Source organism: Oryctolagus cuniculus, chromosome X (genome assembly GCF_051225735.1).
Source record: "Oryctolagus cuniculus isolate XC-2025 breed Fujian yellow rabbit chromosome X, ASM5122573v1, whole genome shotgun sequence".
NCBI lineage: Eukaryota > Metazoa > Chordata > Mammalia > Lagomorpha > Leporidae > Oryctolagus > Oryctolagus cuniculus.
In genome coordinates this window covers 79,532,885-79,542,971 of record NC_142888.1, presented here as the reverse complement: position 1 = coordinate 79,542,971, position 10,087 = coordinate 79,532,885, and the positions used below count along the sequence as shown (strand labels likewise).

The 10,087-nt window shown below is 39.9% G+C and overlaps 1 pseudogene across 1 annotated transcript; it reads right to left on the bottom strand.

The window, feature by feature from the left end:
* Positions 1–2,084: 2,084 nt before the first annotated feature.
* LOC100338525 (glutathione peroxidase 1 pseudogene) lies at positions 2,085–2,948 on the bottom strand (annotated as a pseudogene). The gene has a single exon (XR_016228082.1). The product of XR_016228082.1 is annotated as a glutathione peroxidase 1 pseudogene (transcript).
* Positions 2,949–10,087: the final 7,139 nt, after the last annotated feature.

The window sequence follows — 10,087 nt, the reverse complement described above, 5'->3', positions numbered from 1 at the left end:
CAGAGACTAGAGTGATGTAGCAACAAGCTAAGAGATGCCAGCAGTCACTAGAAGTCTGGAGGCAAAGAACAAATTCTTTCATACAGCTTCTGGAAGGAGTGCAGCACTGCCAACACATGGTTAATGAAAATCATTTCTGACTTCTACATCCCAAACTCAGAGGGAATAAATTTATGTTGTTTTAAACTATTCAGTTTGTGCAAACTTGTTACAGGGAATAATAAAATTCCACACACTATTCAATTGACCCATTGACAATGCATCATATGGCTTTTAGTACATTTTAAATGTATGTATGTATGACTTTTAGTACATTTAAAGAGTTGTACATTCATCTCCGCAATCAATTTTAAAATATATATGTAATCATTATATATATTTGCTTATTTTCATTTTTATTTGATAGGAACACACATCCCCCACCCACCCCCCACCACAGCAAGAGTGAGAGAGAGAGCAAGAGCGAGAGAGCGAGAGCGAGAGCGAGAGAGAGAGAGAGAGAGAGAGAGAGGTCTTTCTGTTTATTTACCCCTCCCCACCCAAAGCCCACAACAGTCAGGACTGGGTCAGGCTGAAGTCAGGAGCCCAGGACTCAATCTGGGCCTCTCAAGTAGCAGATAAGGACTTAGATATTTGAGATATCATAATCTGCTGCTTCGCATGGTGTCCATTAGCAGGAAGCTGGATTGGAAGTGGAGGAGCCAGGAGTCAAATCAGGCACTACCATATGAGATGCAGGCTTTTCAAGCAGTTGACTTAACTGGGCTAAACATCAATCCCCTTTAGTTTGTTGTTTAGTTTGCAATTCCTTAATTACAAATGACATTGAATGTCTTTTCATATGTTTATCTGCCATCTTTAGATCTTTGATGAGGTACCTATTTGAGTCTGGCTATTTGTTAATTGACTTCCTTTTTTTTTTTCACAGTTGAGATGTAATGGTTCTTTGTATATTTTGGATAATAGTCTGGTATATCTTTGGCATATAGTATCTCCCGACTTGTGGCTTTTTTCTCATTCCCTTAACATAATTTCTCATTCACTTAACATAATGATCTCCACTTCCATCCATTTTGCTGCAAAGGTCAGGCTTTACTCTTTTATATGTCTGAATAATATTTTATTTTGCATACTATCTTTTTTTGCATATTATTGCCCAGTTTAAAAATAGAACTACCACATGATTCAAAAACAATCCCACTTTGAGGATATAACTGAAAGAAATGAAATTACACAAATATTGAGCCATCGCCTACTGCCTCACAAGTTGTGCATTAGTAGGAAGCTGGAATCAGAAACAGAGCTAGGACTCAAACCCAGGCACTCTCATATGGGTTGTAGGCATCTTTACTGCTAGGCCAGGTATCCACTATAAAATTAAAAACTTGTGTTCTCCAAAAATCACCCTCAAGGGAATGAGAAAAAAGCCACAAGTCGGGAGATACTATATGCCAAAGATATACCAGACTATTATCCAAAATATACAAAGAACCATTACATCTCAACCGTGAAAAAAAAAAAGGAAGTCAATTAACAAATAGCCAGACTCAAATAGGTACCTCATCAAAGATCTAAAGATGGCAGATAAACATATGAAAAGACATTCAATGTCATTTGTAATTAAGGAATTGCAAACTAAACAACAAACTAAAGGGGATTGATGTTTAGCCCAGTTAAGTCAACTGCTTGAAAAGCCTGCATCTCATATGGTAGTGCCTGATTTGACTCCTGGCTCCTCCACTTCCAATCCAGCTTCCTGCTAATGGACACCATGCGAAGCAGCAGATTATGATATCTCAAATATCTAAGTCCTTATCTGCTACTTGAGAGGCCCAGATTGAGTCCTGGGCTCCTGACTTCAGCCTGACCCAGTCCTGACTGTTGTGGGCTTTGGGTGGGGAGGGGTAAATAAACAGAAAGACCTCTCTCTCTCTCTCTCTCTCTCGCTCTCGCTCTCGCTCTCTCGCTCTTGCTCTCTCTCTCACTCTTGCTGTGGTGGGGGGTGGGTGGGGGATGTGTGTTCCTATCAAATAAAAATGAAAATAAGCAAATATATATAATGATTACATATATATATATATATATTTTTTTTTTGTACTGGAACTCAGCATTTTATTAGCGAAGAAGCTCGCCTCAGGCTGGCAGAGGAGAGGCAGGGATGGACAGGACCAGCGCCCACCTGGGGGTTTCCCGGACATCAGGCGTTCCTCCATTTGTTTTCGGGGGAACGCCCTCATGGATGAAACCCCCAGAGAGCAGCAGGCCACTGGCAAGCAGCCAGGGTAGGGGGGCGCCCTAGGCACCGCCAGACCCCTTGGACAGCAGGGCTTGGATGTCGGGCTCGATGTCGATGGTGGGGAAGCGGCGGCTGTACCTGCGCACCGGGACGCCATCGGGGCCCACCAGGAACTTCTCGAAGTTCCAGGAAACGTCGTTGCGGCACACCGGGGACCAGGTGATGAACTTGGGGTCGGTCATGAGCGCAGTGGGGTCGTCGCTGGGCGCTGGCAGGGCCTCCCGCAGGAAGGCGAAGAGCGGGTGCGCCTTGGCGCCATTCACCTCGCACTTCTGGAAGAGCATGAAGTTGGGCTCGAACCCGCCTCCAGGCCGGACATACTTGAGGGAATTCAGAATCTCCTCATTCTTGGCGTTCTCCTGATGCCCAAACTGGTTGCATGGGAAGCCGAGCACGGCCAGGCCCCGGGGCCCGAGGCGCTCTTGCAGCTCGTTCATCTGGGTGTAGTCCCAGACCGTAGTGCCTCAGAGCGACGCCACATTCTCAATGAGCAGCACCTTGCCCCGCAGGGAGCCCAGGTTCATGGGCTCCCCGCAGGCCAGCGGGTGCGCTGAGAAGGAGTACACAGACTGGGCAGCCGCCGCCATACGAGCCGCACACATGGTGTGAGACAAAGCGGAGCTTCCAAAGCGCGGATGATTACATATATATTTTAAAATTGATTGCGGAGATGAATGTACAACTCTTTAAATGTACTAAAAGTCATACATACATACATTTAAAGTGTACTAAAAGCCATATGATGCATTGTCAATGGGTCAATTGAATAGTGTGTGGAATTTTATTATTCCCTGTAACAAGTTTGCACAAACTGAATAGTTTAAAACAACATAAATTTATTCCCTCTGAGTTTGGGATGTAGAAGTCAGAAATGATTTTCATTAACCATGTGTTGGCAGTGCTGCACTCCTTCCAGAAGCTGTATGAAAGAATTTGTTCTTTGCCTCCAGACTTCTAGTGACTGCTGGCATCTCTTAGCTTGTTGCTACATCACTCTAGTCTCTGCCCCAGTGGTCACATTGGCTTTTCTTTTTCTATCAGTCATCAGCTCTCCCTCTGTTTCCTTCTTATAAGGACACTGTGATTGCACTTAATACCCTCAGATAATTCAAGATAATCTCCTTAAGCATCCTTAATCACATCTGCAAAGTGTTAGCCACATAAGGTAATGTTTGCTAGTTCCAGTGATTATGAACGGAACATGTCTGAAGACACACAACTATTTTTCAATGAATCAACTAAAAACTGTATGTAGATAGAAGCTTCCTAAAAATAATAAATTTGAGCAAAACACCAATATAGCATATTGGTTTGATGTGCTAAATACTTATAATACAGAAACATATGGCAGATTTTTTAAAATAAAATATGTGACTGACAAAATGAAAATACTAGAAAGATGATCAATATTAGTTTTAATAATTTAAAAAAACCTGCTGAATCGTAATTTCCAAATTTTCTTTATTTGTCCATCAATAAGCATCTAGATTGATTTGATATGTGATTGTGACCAGTGTTGCACTGAACATGAGGGTACAGATATATCTTTCATATGCTTATTTCATTTCCTTAAATATATACCTAGAAGTGGGATAGCTGGATCAAACTATTTTTAGTTTTTTGAGGAACATCCATACTGTTCTCCATAATTACTGTACAAATTTGCATTTCCACTAACAGTGTATTAAAGTTATAATTTTTCCACATCCTTGCCTATTCTGGCCAATTTAGATAAATGGAATCTTGCAATACTTGGTCTTTTGTTACTGCTTACCTTCACATAGCATAATGTTCTTACGGTTCTTCTATGTTGTAGCATGTATCTGTACTGTATTCCTTGTCATGGCTGAATAGCATTACATTTTATGGACATTCACATTTTGATTAATTATTCATTCCTTCAGTAATATTCGGTTTCTTAACACTTTCGGGCCATTGGACATACATTTCATTTCTCTTTAATATACACCTAGAGATGGAACTGCAGGTTCATATTATGACTTTATGATTGTTTGATTGTTTACTGAAATACCCAATGGTTTTGCAAACTAGGTGCTGCAGTTTACTTTTCCATCAGCACTCTATGAGAGATTCAGATTCTTAATATCCTCACCAAAACTTGCTGTCAATCTGTCTTTTATAATATAGACACCCCAGAGATTGTAAAATGTTGTTTCCTTATGATTCTGATTTGTATTTTGTGATCTTGAGTAAATCTTTTCATGTGTTAAATGATCATTTATGTATCTTTGGAGAATTTCAGTTTAGATATCTTGCCCATTTTAAAAATTAGGTTATTTTTCTTTCTTTCTTTTTTTTTTTTTTTTTTTTTTTGACAGGCAGAGTTAGACAGTGAGAGAGAGAAAAATAGAAAGAAAGGTCTTCCTTTTCCGTTGGTTCACCCCCCAAAAGGCCGCTCCAGCCGGTGCGCTTCGGCAGGTAAGGCTGCCTCCTGTAACACTGGCATTCCATGTGGGTGCTGGTTCATGTCCCAGCTGCTCGACTTCTGATCCAGCTTCCTGCTAATGGCCTGGGAAAGCAGTGGAACGATGGCCCAAGTGCTTAAGCCCCTACACCCATGTGAGAAGCCCAGAAGAAGCTCCTGGCTCCTGGTTTAGGCCTGGCTCAGCCCCAGCCGTTGGTGCCACATGGATAGCGAGCCAGCAGAGGGAAGACCTTTCTCTCTCTTTCTTTTTTTTTTTCCTGACTTTTATGTCTGCCTTTCTCTCTCTGAATTTCAAATAAATTTGAAAAATCTTTAAAAAAAGATATTCCAGTGATGGTAAACTTCAGAATGACTGTTGTTTATACTACATGTCATCATTTCTCACTGTTGTATACTTTTGAGTTGAACTACCAGCCACGGTGAATCTGGTTCTATTGCCCTTTTTCTTTCTTCACACAAATTACTATTCTGGGATTAAATAACTTTCCTTCCTACCCTTTCCTCTAGTACTGCACTTGCTTCATTTGCATTCTTTCTTCTTTTTTGTGTATAGCCCAGGAAAACAATTTAAATATCCTGCTTATTTTTCTGTCAGTCAAAACACATTTCCTGCTTCAATGGAGAGGAAATGTAAAAAGAGAGGGAAGAAGGAGGACTGTCTCCAATTTACCCTTCTCGGGCAAGAAAAAGCCTATTTGAGAAGTTCTGCTAAGAGAGAAGTACAGAAGAGCACTCTGGCATCTCCCTTCAGTGGCGGAACAATTCTCCTTTCCAGAAGCCAACACAGCTGATGAGTAACCATAGTCTGGAGGTATGGTAAAGCTGCCCTGGCTTTCCTATGCAGAAGCAAATGAACCCTTCAGGAGACCTCTCCCACTGCTGCGTATATTGACATAAAACGTCTGTTTTCAAGGAGAGGTGTCACCAACTTGTCAGTCTGCATACATTCGTTTATGTTTCTAATCAACTTCTCTAGCTGATTGTCACCATGGGTAAAGCCGAGACAAACACTGAGAAAATGGCTAGAACTACATTAAATAAATATTCCAAAAAAGCAGAATTGAGTACCAAGAGATAATATAATAACTTGTTGGAATTATACTGAATTGACATACGATGTTGAGTAATAAAATCTTAGTTGTGTCAAATATTCCTCCTATACCATTAAGGTTGTCTTTCATGGTATGTTCCTCCTATATCTTTAAGAGAAATCTTGGTATGAGAACATGATTCTGGTTATTGAGAAACAGTGCAAGTGATGTCCAGATGTCTTTGGAGGAACTCCCTATCTGCACTGAGATAATAAATTTGTATAATAAGTTGTCAAAGTATGGTCAGGGTGACTATTTGGTGCACTGGTTAAGACCACACATGGGTCACCTGTATCTGTTATCAGAGCGTCTGAGTCTTAGCTTGGTTCCTGATTCAGGTTTCTGCTGATATGCACCCTGGGAGGTAGCAGGTGATGGCCCACGTACTTGCCACCCTGGGAGATCTGGACTGAGTTCCCAGCTCCTGGCTTTGGCCTGGCCCATCGCTGGTTGTGTGAGCATTTTTGAAATGAACCAGTGGATGGGAGCTCTATGCCTGCCTGCCTATTTTTGTCTCTCTGACTTTCAAACAAAAAAAAATTTTTTTAAAAAAAGTATGGTCTCTCCCAGCAGTCTTAATAAGCATACTACTGTTTTGATATTTCATGATGATTTTCTTATCAATACTCAAATTGAGCAAAAATCTTATGTCTCAATACTGGAAATCCTCTCACCATGAGAGGTACTGAGAACATGGCTGCCCATACTGACAACGTTTCATGCACTCACTCACAGGCGTGAAGGCTGAATAAAGAAAAAAAATTAATTGTATCAAGTATAGTATCATTTTGTAACTAGGTGTATTAACTTAGGTCTTATTATTAGAAGTCCTTCATCATCTGTGGGCTCCTTTCTACCAAAGAAAAGTGATTTTTTCTGGATGTGAGTACTATAGGGTGATGAATGGTATGAAGAGACATCATTATGGGATTTCAAGTTTACATGGCATTATTAAACGTAAGCATTAGCAATCAAGGAATGTCTACCAAATCTTGTTCTATTGCCTATCTTCATAAAAAGGAATGCAACTCCCAGATCAGGATTTCCAAGTGGTGAAAACTTAAGTGTAGTTACCCATTGGGTATTTCAGAGTAAGAAATAGCAATGTATTGGTGGTAATTTTCTTCCTTTTAATGAATCCAGATGAAACCTTAAGATGGTATTCTTCCCCCTTTCCTTTTCAGGGAGCTAATGCTTTGCTTGGGATTCATTAAGTCTAAGGTTGACATTTCCACTGGCCACAGACAGGACCTCAGTGTAAAGATGCTATGCAGCAATGCAGCACACACGGCTCTCTGCTTATGGTGGAAGAAAAGCAAACTGCAAATATTTTACTCAGCCTTATGATTATGTGCTTAGGATATTCAAGGTCACAAATCATTATTTGCATTGTTTGATAAGCATATTCCAATTGCTGATAAGTTAAGACCAATGCTCCCAGATTGGTGTTCTCAAGACACTGTTTCCTCCATTTCAAAACATAAAACATTCAAGTGGATTTGTCAGGAAACGTGTATTGAGCAATTACTACATGAAAGATACAAAGGACAGGTAGATATGTAGTAATTAGGGAGCAAGAAGAAATATCTGGATTTAGAATGAATGGTACAAACAGGAGAGACAGAGTACAGTATTGTGATGAATCAGTGGTTGAAACTGGAGGAAGGATCTCATACAGACTAAAACTTGGGTAATGGCTGGAAAGGTCAGGCTTCTGTTATAAAAAATGTGGGGCTGGCACTGTGGCACAGAGGGTTGAAGCCTTGGCATGCAGCAACAGCATCCCATATGGGCACCTGTTTGAGTCCTGGCTGCTCCACTTCCCATGCAGCTCTCTTCTATGGCCTGGGAAAGCAGTAGAAGGTGGCCCACAGCACCATGGCTCACTTGGTTAATCCTCCGCCTGAGGCGCCAGCATCCCATGTGGGTGCCGGTTCTAGTCCTGGTTGCTCTTTTTCCAGTCCAGCTCTCTGCTGTGGCCCAGGAGTGCAGTGGAGGATGGCCCAACTGCTTGGGCCCCTGCACCCACATGGGAGACCAGGAAGAGGCACCTGGCTCCTGGCTTCGGATCAGCATAGCTCCAGCCACTGCGGCCATTTGGGGAGTGAACCAACAGAAGGAAGACCTTTCTCTCAGTCTCTCTCTCTCACTGTCTGAAAATCTACCTGTCAAATAAATAAATAAAACATCTTAAAAAAAAAAAAAAGGTGGCCCAAGTCCTTGGGCTCTTGCATTTTTCACGTGGGAGACACAGAAGAAACTCCTAACTCCTGGCTTCTTCTGGCTTTGGATCAGCTCAGCTCTGGCCATTGCAGTCATCTGGGAAGTAAACCAGTGGATGGAAGACCTCTCTCTCCTTCTGACTGTACATCTCTCTGTAAATAAGTAAAATAAATCTTTTAAAGCAATGCTTGCATGTTAAACTAAGCAATTTATTTTATCCAGTGAGGAGCCATGGAGTACCATTGCTAATTCCTTCTTTCAGGAAAGAAGCATTTCAGCATTCCATTATCTATCTATTTTTTAGAATAAAATGCAGACACTTATTTGGAAGTACAACAGTAATTTAACCGTTAGCAAGAAAACCCATGGGGATACACAATATCATACTTTCTCTATTTGAAATCTCTTATGAAGAATGTAATTGTTTCATAGTTCTATTGATTTTATATTTGGAAGTGGTAATGGATGTGTGATTTGGATATTTAGCCAGTGATGCTAATCATTGTCATGAACAGTTTTTACTAAATTTCAACACTGTGCAAAAGGAAGTGTAAAACATACTACTTGTAATGGTTGGTTATAATTGGAAGCATTTAAATCCCAAAACTGTCAACCTCTTTGGGGTTTGCTTTGGTTTCAGTTTTGGTAAGAATCACAAAAGGGATGGTGTCTGCGTGAGATTCAAGTTTTTTTGAATGCAGACTGTGACGTATTTACAACTGCCGACACCTGGTGAATTATTATATGCCTGGCACACATTTACAGACTCAAAAAGAACTTACTTAATGAGTGAGAGAGTGAATTGAATGAATGCATTCTGGACCTCTGGGACCTTCCCTGCCAGTGTGATTTTGCCTCATTTCTACTTTAGTCACCCACTGCATTTGTACAATATTATCACCAAATTTTACCCACCCTTTTGACAAGGTAACTAATGCAATGCATGATCCTAAATGAGTTCTGTACAAGAAAGAGATAGTAAGAGGAAAATTCTTGATATTTACATAAGATTTAGATGATAGAATTGTATCAATGTTAATTTTGTGACTTTTATAATTGTACTTTGATTACATAAGATGTTAACATTTGCAGCATTTGGATAAAGATTACAGGAGAATTATTTTTATGATTTTTCCAACATTTGTGAAAGCTGTAAATTATTTTCAAATGAAATTTTAAAAATCAAGCAATAAATCTTCTTTCATTTGTAAAACTATACTATTATATGTCATTAATTATTTCATCATACCCTAATCTCACCTCATCATGATCTGCAATTGCTTGTTCTCATGGTGTTTTCCAGATCTATCAGAATAATTTATCGCAATGACTTCCCTACATAGCCTGCAAAAATGAAGTCTGCCATTTAGAAACAATTAAAGCTTTGAACTAATATCATTCATTGCAGGGTCCCTGGATTTGCCCAGATTGCAATTTTTCATCATTACTGTCATGTGGTACACAAACCTCAGTCATCGACCTCTCACTTGTTTTTCTGATGTTAGGAGCCACTGGGAAACTAATAATTAATTAAACTATCAAATTAAATTGACAATTATTTAAATTGCATGATAATATCTACTATTTACTACCTTGAGCTGTGGTTCTTCTAAATGTTTTGCAATCCTGTTATTTATATCTCATGGACTTCAAATCTTACTCTTATTCTCTCTGTAATATTCAAGAGCTCTTAAACTTGCCCCACAGACATAACTGGCTGACCTTAAGCAGAATATTCTGTTAATGTGTAGAAAGAGAACAGCTTGAAAACTGAAATTTTCAAAATGCGGTTAGCATCAAGTACATATATGCTCTGTAATTTAATCTAACTCATTAAAAAAAATTGAATTGAGCATTTCCAATGCCATCAAATACTGCAAAAAAGGGTGAACTGTTGCAGTGTATTTCAAGTCACAAATAATGTTGCAATCATTATATGCCCATTTCTTGTTTTAAAACGTAAATTTCTGTCTATTCAAGTCGAATCTTCCAAAGTTGTATAAACAATTTTTCTACCACTCCTCAACACTG